We start from the raw sequence: 10,524 nt of genomic DNA, 5'->3' as shown, positions 1-10,524 counted from the left end.
CAACATTTCATAATACTACCTGCTTTCTCATGTAGGATACTGTTGACATTATCCGTACCATCTTTACAATCTGGGCTTCACTGAGGCATTCATTCTTCCAACAAACATTTTCCTAAGGCCTGTCATGTACCAGACCTTAGGATGAGGGCTAAAAATACAAATATAAATGAAACTTGCTCCCTGGTTTCCAGTCTAACTGATTTCAAAGAATATATTTTCCATTGAAATTTTCTTCTCTTTTTGACTTTGTAAATATGAGCAAGATTTAGGGGAAGTTTTTAGGATAAGGAGATTAGTGAGGAGGAAAGAAAAATGAGGTTCACCAGTCCTCTGGAGTATTTTCTTTTTTGTTGTTGTTAGTCCTCACCCGAAGATATATTTCCACTGATTTTTAGATAGAGTGAAAGGAAGTAAGGAGGGAGGGGGGAGAGAGAGAGACAGACATATATGTGAGAGAGACACATCAATTATTTGCCTCCTGCAAGACCCTGACCAGGACTGGAGATCAAACATGCAACCCAGGTACATGCCCTTGACCAGGAATCAAACCTGAGGCCCTTTGGTCTGCAGGCTGATGCTCTAACCACTGAGCAAAATGGGCCAGGGCTTCTGGAGTGTTTTATGCTGGGAATGGGGAACAAAAGTAGAATCTTTCAGAATCTACAGTAGACTGGTGGCTATTGAGAGACTGATGTTGGTAATATATTGCCATTTTGTCACAGGCAACATTTCTCTTTCTCTCCCTCTCTTTCACTCTCATCCATTTCCTTCTCATTGCCTTTCCTCTCTTATCAGCAATTTGTCTTTGTATTTTGTCCTTGTTACTGTTTTTACATTTTGTGTTGGACAGACTAAAATGACAAATATATTTTTCCACATGTTACATATTTAAAGTGATAGGCACGCTGTGGCCATCATTGGGTTCAAGGACCAGATAATTCATATGATTAGATAAACAATATATGGATCATGTGGACAGATCAAAGTAAAAATGGGGCTGATTGTCACAGAGGCTGACCTAGAAGGAAAAATAAAATTGTGCTACAGGTTTACAGAAACAGGTTATATTACTACTCCAAATGGACTTAAGCATCCAACTGGGGATGACAATGCTCATGGATTAAAAGTAACATTAACAAACAATATTTTGAAATAGGTAACACCAAATACACATTAAAAGGTTTTGAATGCATCAATATATTTTCACCCACATTTAGTCATATAGCAACACTTAAAAATGCACTCATTTGAGTCAGACGAATGTAGTCTTTGTCCCTGTTTTACCATTATTAACTGTGTGACCTTGGATAAGTTATTTTGCAGCTCTTAATTTCAGTTTCCTTGTCTGGGTTATTGTATGGATAAAGTGAGAAAATGCATATGAAGCATTTATTATGATAGATAGAATTTAGTATATTCTATAAATATTTGCTGTTGAGTTAAGCCACAGTAACTGCTTGTCAAAAGCAAAAAAGCTGATCGTTTCTCAACCTTTCAGCTAAGATCAAGTATAGTATCTGTTCTTATCAGTTTAATATCTGATATGTACTCTGAGAAAATTGAGGTGCAGTTAAGCAAGTTAACAAACTAGAATTCAGAGCCATGATCTGGAGGAAGCTCAACAGCATGTGTAAGGACATGAGCACCATGAGTAAAGACATAGAAATGTTGAAAATCAACCAGCTGGAAATTAAAAACCACCAAGAAGAAATAAAGAATGACATATCAGAAATGAAAAAAACATTGGAAAATCTAAATAGCAGAGTAGAGGAAGCGGAAGACCAAATCAGTGAATTAGAAGACAGGATAGAAAAAATCAATAAATCATAAAACCAAAAACAATTAAAAAACATGAAGACAGCTTAAGAAAACTGTGAGTCAACTGGAAACATAATCACATTCGCATCATAAAAGTCCCCAAAAATGAAGAAAATGAGCAAGGGTTAGAGAATATATTTGAAGAAATAGTGACAGAAAACTTCCCTAATTTGGTGAAGAAAGAAGGCATTCAAGTTCAAGACGCACAGAGAGCCCCAAGTAAGAAGAACCTAAACAGGCCCACACCAAAACACATAGTAATTAAAATGCCAAAAATTAAAGACAAAGAGAGAATCCTAAAGGCAGCAAGAGATAAGCAACAGGTTACCTACAAAGAAACCCCCAAAAGGATCTCAGCAGACTTCTCAACAGAAACACTACAGGCCAGAAAAGAAAGACATGAGGAAATCGAGGTCATGAAAAACATCAGTCTGAATCTAAGACTACTCTACCCAGCAAGGCTATCATTCAAAATAGAAGGTCATATAAAGAGCTTCCCAGACAAAAAAAAAGGGGGGGGGGACTACATTACCACCAAACTAGCACTACAAGAAATGTTAAAAGGACTGTTGTAATTAGCCAGAGAAATAGGAAGAAATATAGAACCACACTAAACAAAAATGGCAATAAATAAGTACATATCAAGAATCACCTTAAATATAAATGGATTGAATGCTCCGATAAACACAGAGTAGCTGATTGGATAAGAAAGCATGACTCATATATACGTTTTTTACAGGAGACACACCTCAAAACAAAAGACTCATGTAGGTTGAAAGTGAAAGAATGGAAAAAAATCGTCCAAGTAAACAGAAAGGAAAAAAAAGCTGGGGTAGCAATATTCATATCTGATAAAATAGATTTCAAAATGAAGGCCATTACTAGAGACAAAGAAGGTCACTACATAATATTGAAAGTATCTATCCAACAGGAAGATATAACCTTGATAAATATATATGCACCCAATATAGTAGCACCAAAATATATTGAAAATCTTCTGAAGGACTTCAAAGGAGAAATCGACAACAATAAAATCATAGCAGGAGACTTCAGCACCCCGTTGACAGCACTGGACAGATCCTCTAGGCAAAAAAATAGCAAGGAAACAGAGACTCTAAATGAAGCACTAGACCAAATAGATTTCATAGATATCTACAGAGAAGTACACCACAAAACTAAAGAATTCACATTCTTCCCAAGTGCACATGGGACATTCTCAACGATAGACCACATGTTAGGACACAAACTAAGTCTCTACAAGTTCAAGAAGACTGAAATCATATCAAACATCTTCTCAGATCACAATGGCATGAAACTAGAAATCCACTGCAACAAGAACATGCAAAGACATTTGAACACATGGAGGCTAAATAGCATGTAATTAAACACCAAATGGGTCACTGAGGAGATCAAGGAAGAAATTATAAACTTCCTGAAATCCAATAAAAATGAACACACAACAACACAAAACCTATGAAATACAGTGAAAGCAGTGCTGAGAGGGAAGTTCATAGCACTACAGGTCTACCTCAAGAAACAAGAATAATTTCTGATAGAGTATCAAACCTCACAACTTAAAGAAATAGAAAGGAAAAAAAAGAGACCCCAGAGAAAGTAGAAGGAAAGAAATAGTAAAGACCAGAGCAGAAGTAAATGAGATAGAGTCCAAAAGAACAATGCAAAGGATCAATATAACAAAGAGCTGGTTTTTCAAAAAGATAAACAAGATTGATGGACCCTTAGCTAGATTCACCAAGAAAGAGAGAGAACCCAAATACACAAAATCAGAAATAAAAAAGGAGAAGTAACAACTGACACCACAGAAATACAAAAGATTGTTAATAGCTACTATGAACAATTATATGGCAACAAATGTGACAATCTAAGCAAAATAGACAAATTTCTAGAAACATATAGTCTCTCAAGCTGGACCGGGAATAGATAGAAAACGTGAACAGACCAATAACAACTAAGTAAATTAAAGATATACTGAAGTCACTCCCAGCATACAAAAGTCCAGGCCCAGATGGCTACACAGGAGTTTTACTGAATATTCAAAAAAAAACTAACACCCATTCTCCTCAAACTATTTCAAAAAATTCAAGAAGGAAGACGTTCATACTCATTTTATAAGGCCAGCATAATTCTAATTCAAAAACCAGAAAACTATAGGTCAATATCCCTGATGAACATAGACGCCAAACTCCTGAAAAAAAATACTACCAAATCGAATCCAGCAATACATCAAAAAAAATTATTCACCATGACCAAGTGGGATTCATCCCAGGGATGAAAGGCTGGTACAATATTCGCAAATTAATAAATGTGATACACCACATAAACAAAATGAAGAATAAAAACCACATGATCATATCAATAGATGCCGAAAAAGCCTTAGACAAAATCCAGCATCCATTTGTGATAAAAATGCTCAGCAATCTGGGAATAGAGGGATTATATCTTGACATAATAAAGGCCATATATAAAAGACCTACAGCCAACATCATATTCAATGGGCAAAAACTAAAAGCATTTCCCTTAAGAAAAGGAACAAGACAAGGATGCCCACTTTCGCCACTCTAATTTAACATAGTACTGGAAGTCTCAGCCACACCAATCAGGCAGAAAGAAAAAATGAAAGGGATAAAAAATGGGCAGAGGAACTAAATAGACACCTCTCCAAACAGGACATACACATGGCTAAGAGACATATGAAGAAATGCTCAACATCACTAATCATCAGTGAGATGCAAATTAAAACAACTATGAGGTATCACCTCACACTTGTCAGAATGGTTGCCATTGACAAATCATCAAACTACAAGTGTTGGTGACACTGTGGAGAATAGGGGAATCTAGTACACTGCTTGTGGGAATGCAGACTGGTGCAGCCACTATGGAAAACAATATGGTGTTACCTCAAAAAATAAAAATTGAACTCCCATTTGACCCAGTGATCCCACTTCTAGAAATATACCCTAAGAAGGCTGAAACACCAATCAGAAAGAATATATGTACCCCCGTGTTCATAGCAGCACTATTTTCAATAGCTAAGATCTGGAAACAGCCCAAATGTCCATCAGTAGATGAATGGATGACAAAGCTGTGGTACATATACACAATGGAGTACTATGCAGCTGTAAGAAAGAAAGATCTCTTATCCTTAGAGACAACATGGAGGGACCTGGAAAGTATTATCTTATGTGAAACAAGCCAAGCAGAAAAAGACAAATACCACATGCACTCACTTATATATGGTATATAATGAATATAACAGTCTGAGGAATAGGGTAGACCCAGAAACACAAAAGTAGGGTACAGACTGACAACCCTCAGAAGACGGGGTGGTGGGGCTGGGAAGAGATAAACCACAGAATTTATATGCATGTATGCATAACCAATGGACATGGACAACAAACCCAGGGACGAGGTGGGGGGATGGGGAGGAGGGTGTTAATGGGTTAAAAAAGGAGAAACATCTATAACAAAAAATAAATTGAAAAAAAAATAGAAAAAAAATAAAATGTTTATAATTTGGAAAAAAAAAAAGAAAGACCCTTTAACCTTTGAGACGACATGGAGGGCCCTTGAAAGTATCATCCTAAGCAAAACAAGCCAAACAGAGAAAGACAAGTATCATATGATCTCACTTATTTGTGCAATATAATGAACATAACAGTCTGAGGAATGGGGTAGTCCCAGAGATGTGGAAGTGGGTACAGACTGACAATCTCCTGATTAGGGGGTGTTGAGGGAGAGATAAACCACAGAAGTTATATGCATATGTGCATGAACAATGGGCATGGACAACAAAGCTGGGGACAAGGCGGGAGGGTGGGGGAGGGGGAATCAGTGGGGGGAAAAGAACAAACATCTGTAACAAAAATAAATGAATTAAATTAATGAATAAAAAAATCTTCAGCAAAAAGAAAAAAAAGATAGAAATTGATGGCATTCTTATACACCAATGATGAACTCACAGAGAAAGAAACTCAAAAAAGCTATCCCATTTACCATTGCGGCAAAAAAATTGAGATACCTAGGAATAAACAAAGAAATAAAGGACCTATTCACATAAAATTACAGGTCATTGAAAAGGAAAATAGACAAAGATATAAAGAATTGGAAGCACATGACTTGTTCATGGATTGGAAGAATTAACATCATTAAAATGTCCATATTACCCGAAGCAATCCATAGATTCAATGCAATCCCCATCAAAATACCAACGACATACTTCACAGATCTAGGACAAAAACTTCAAAAGTTCATATGGAACCGAAAAAGACTTCGAATAGCTACAGTAATATTTAAAAAAAAAAAAGAACAAAGTAGGAGGGATCACATTACCAGATTTCAGGTTATACTACAAAGCCACTGTAATCAAAAAAGCCTGGTACTGGCACAAGAACAGGAAGATAGATCAGTGGAACAGAACAGAGAACCCAGAAATGAACCCAAGGCAATATGCTCAACTAATATTTGACAAAGGTGGCAAGAGCATACAGTGGAGTAAAGACAGCCTCATTAATAAATGGTGTTGGGAAAATTGGACAGCTACATGCAAAAAAATGAAACTAAATAATCAACTTACACCATACACAAGAATAAAATCAAAATAGACAAAAGACTTAAATGTGACTTATGAAGCCATAAAAATTCTAGAAGAAACTGTAGGCAACAAAATTTCAGACATCATACACAGCAGAATTTTCACTGCTACATCACCTAAGACAACAGGAACAAAGGAGAAAATAAACACATGGGGCTGCATCAAACCCAAAAGCTTCTGCACAGCAAAAGATACAATAATCAAAACGGAATGGCAACCCACTATATTTGAGAGCATAATTTCCAATGATATATCATATAAGGGGTTAATTTCCAATACATATAGAGTGCTCATACAAGTCAACAAAAGGAAGACAAAGAACCCAATGAAAAAATGGGCATATGAGCTAAATAGACACCTCTCCCAACAGGACATACAAATGGCTAAGAGGCATATGAAAAAATGCACAACATCACTAATCATAAGAGAGACGTAAATTAAAACAATGAGGTATCACCTCACACCTGTCTGAATGGCCGCCATCAACAAATCTTCAAACAACAAGTGTTTGTGAGGGTGTACAGAAAAGGGGAATCTAGTACACTGCTTGTGGAAATGCAGACTGGTGCAGCCACTATGGAAAACAATATGGTGTTACCTCAAAAAATTAAAAATTGAACTTCCATTTGACCCAGTGATCCCAATTCAAGGAATATCCCCTAAGGAGCCTGAAACACCAATCAGAAAGTATATAGGTACTCCCATATTCATAGCAGCACTATTTACAATAGCTAAGATCTGGAAACAGCTCAAATGTCCATCAGTAGATGAATGAATAAAAAAGCTGTCGTACATATACACAATGGTGTACTATGCAGCTGTAAGAAAGAAAGATCTCTTATATTTTGAGACAACATGGAGGGACCTGGAAAGTATTATCCTGAGTAAAACAAACCAAACAGAGAAAGACAAGTATCATTTGATCTCACTTATTTGTGGAATATAATGAACATAACAATCTGAGGAATGGGGTAGTCCCAGGGACATGAATGTGGGATACAGACTGACAATCCCCAGGGGAGTGAGTGGTGGGGGAGAGGTAAACCACAGAATTTATATGCATGTGTGCATGAACAATGGACATAGACAACAAAGCTGGGGACAGGGCGGGTAGGGAGGGGGAAGGGGGAATCAGTGGGGGGAAAAAGAGAAATATCTGTAACAAAAATAAATATATTAATTTTTTAAAAATAAAAGAAAATTTTAATCATAATGAAAAAAAAGCAAAAAAGCCAAATAAATCACTATATCATTATGTTGTCACTTTATATCACAACAAGATAAATGGAGAATAAGTGATTCATGTTCAGGTTTCTGCAAATGTAATATAGTAAAAACAGTAGTGCTTCCTCATAGGTAGTTATGAGGATTGTGAGAAATAATGTCCTATAGAGGGAGAGTACATAAAGTAGGCACTACGTAAGTGGTAGCATTTATGGACATTTTTGCTATTTTTGCTGCTGTTGTTTTTCTTATGATGATGTATAAAATTAATAATATATTATTAAACATAATTATTATTAATAGTAATTGTCTAAAACTGACTAAACTATCCTGATCATGCACTTTGACTTTTAAACAAAGTCATGAAGTGTGGCCTAGAAATAACTAATAAAGAATTTAGAATGAGAGATGCAACTTATGTAGACAATATGTAAATAAATGTATGATCATGTAACTCCTCTCTTCAAAAGTCCCCCGTAGCTTCTCTCTTAACATGGCTTTCAAGGCCTTACCTGAGATAGCCTGCATGTCCCCCTCCAACCCACATACACACCACCATCACCACTACTCTAAGACCTCAGCTCCTACCTCTTTCTTCCAGTTTATTCTACTCCAGTCACACTGACTTTCTTGATATGCCTCTACTCCCCAAACCCACTTTACCATCACAAATGTTATCCCCACTATATGACCTACTCACTCAGATCATTTAGATCTCTGCTCAAATGTTACCTGCTTAAAGAAACTTTCTCATCCTTCCCTAATTAAAATACCCTTATCATCATCTGATATAGCATTCTTTCTCTCTCTCTCTCTCTCTCTCTCTCTCTCATACAAACACACAATTACATTTCGTTTCCTGACTTTCTTTTTATATAAGAAAATAATATCTATTAACAGTATCTTTGCCTCTTTGGGTCACTAATAGGTCCTAGAATCAAATCTGACACATAATGAAACTTTAATAAATTTGTTCATTGAATGACTGTCACTTAAACAAATTTGTTCTTTAATTAGAAGTGCTTTTTATTAGTTTGAAACAATGAACCAGATAGAAAATTCTCATATCAGTGATATCTAAAATTCTGACACTCTCTATTCAAAAATATGAATTTTTTAACCTAGTATGAATCTAAATATGTCTTTGCTATTTGTTTTCATTGTTGTTCCTATGTTCAAAATAATACCATCTGTTATGGCAAACATTTGTCATCATTGGGCTTTGATATATTAACATTTCAAATTCATCAGCTGTAGGGCACAAAGCTTTATTTATACTATTCAAACTTTTAAAATTTTACACCAAGTATAATGTTAAATCTATATTTTAATTATTCAACTACTAATAAAAAATAATACATTATGAACTGTTTAGTAAAATTCCTAGTTGTTCTTACTAAATAAGGAAGACTGCTTAATATTTATGCTCCAAGGCAAAATTCAACCAAATAATTTCTAAACTACAGTATCTATCAATTTCATCTGATGTGAAATATAAAAGCCAAAGACCTTCATCAATTCACTTATTCATTTATTTAAAAAGCATTTAGTGGGCATCTATTTATATACAATAGACACTGTGCCAAGCTCTGAAGTATTATACAAAAATGACCAAGAAGTTCTCAACCTTTAAAAGAAAGTCTAAGTTGATTGCAGAAAATTAATACAAATATCAGCATTCAATGTGCAAAGTGTGAAAGGAACACTAACATTGTTTGGGCCAAAGTTTCAAAGAAGGAGTAACTTGACCTGGGTCATGAAGAATTGGTAGGTCAATTAGGCCTAAAGAGGGGAAGAAAAACATTTAAACAGAAGGATACAAAGGTGGGGAGGTACAATCTGAGATGGACTTTTGAAGGAGTGAGAAACCATTTGGTGGAACTGGGCTTAGGCCACTGTTTCTCAAAGTGAGACCTGATTATCAATAGCTTTACTTGTTTAAATCTTCCAATACTTAGAAACCACTGCCATATGTCAAAAAATATGGCCCAAGAATCTATAGTGTTTTTTTTTTTTTTAATCCTTACCTGAGGATATTTTTTCATTTATCTTCAGATAGAGTGGGAAGGAGGGAGAGAGAGAGAAAAAGAGAGAGAGGAGAAACATCAACATGAGAAACACACCGATTGGCTGCCTTCTGCATGACCCTGACCAGGGCCAGGGACCGAGCCACAACTGAGATTCATGCCCTTGACCAGAATTGAAACTGGGACTCTTTGGTCCATGGGTTGACGCTTTAACCACTGAGCAAAACAGACCAGGGCTATAGTTTTTTTTTTTTTTTTTAAATGAGATTCTGACCTGATTCTGATACACACTAAATGTAAGAACCAGGTGTACAGCAGGGGTAATTAGAGGAGAGGAGCAAAAGTAGAAATAAAGGACAATAAACCTAAAAATACAGGATGTGGCAAAAGTAGGTTTACAGTTATTTGTATGGAAAATACAAGAATTAATAAATAATAATACAAGAATAAATTCTGTTTCCCATACTCACAACTGTAAACCTACTTTTGCCACACCCTGCATATGTCAAAGTATTATTACATAGGCCTTTTTAACCCTACTGTAGAGTTTAGGTTTAATCTACTTATAGAGGGAAAGTTTCAAACAGAAAATTAGCACACTTAGGTCCTTTATAAAAATGTCTGGACAATGGGCAGGATGAATGGGTGTAGAAGAAATTAGAACTACGAAGACATGTTAGGAGGTTTAGTGTAAAAGTCCACACTCTATCCTTGTCACCAACCTCAAATATGACTTCAAATTGATTATAAAGAAGTTTGAAAGAAATTACGGTCATGGCATGAACAGAATTTGTTTGGTTTGAAGGAAAGGCTGTTTAGATTAATAATCCACTTGCTGTCACT

The 10,524-nt window shown here is 35.7% G+C and overlaps 1 pseudogene; it reads left to right on the top strand.

The window, feature by feature from the left end:
• Nucleotides 1–1,478: 1,478 nt before the first annotated feature.
• On the top strand, nucleotides 1,479–1,588 carry LOC118636887 (annotated as a pseudogene).
• The last annotated feature ends 8,936 nt before the right edge of the window (nucleotides 1,589–10,524 follow it).

Source organism: Molossus molossus, unplaced genomic scaffold (genome assembly GCF_014108415.1).
Source record: "Molossus molossus isolate mMolMol1 unplaced genomic scaffold, mMolMol1.p scaffold_m16_p_2, whole genome shotgun sequence".
In the NCBI taxonomy this organism is placed as follows: domain Eukaryota; kingdom Metazoa; phylum Chordata; class Mammalia; order Chiroptera; family Molossidae; genus Molossus; species Molossus molossus.
The sequence above is the reverse complement of the archived record's forward strand: the minus strand, read 5'-3'. Positions and strand labels throughout refer to the sequence as shown.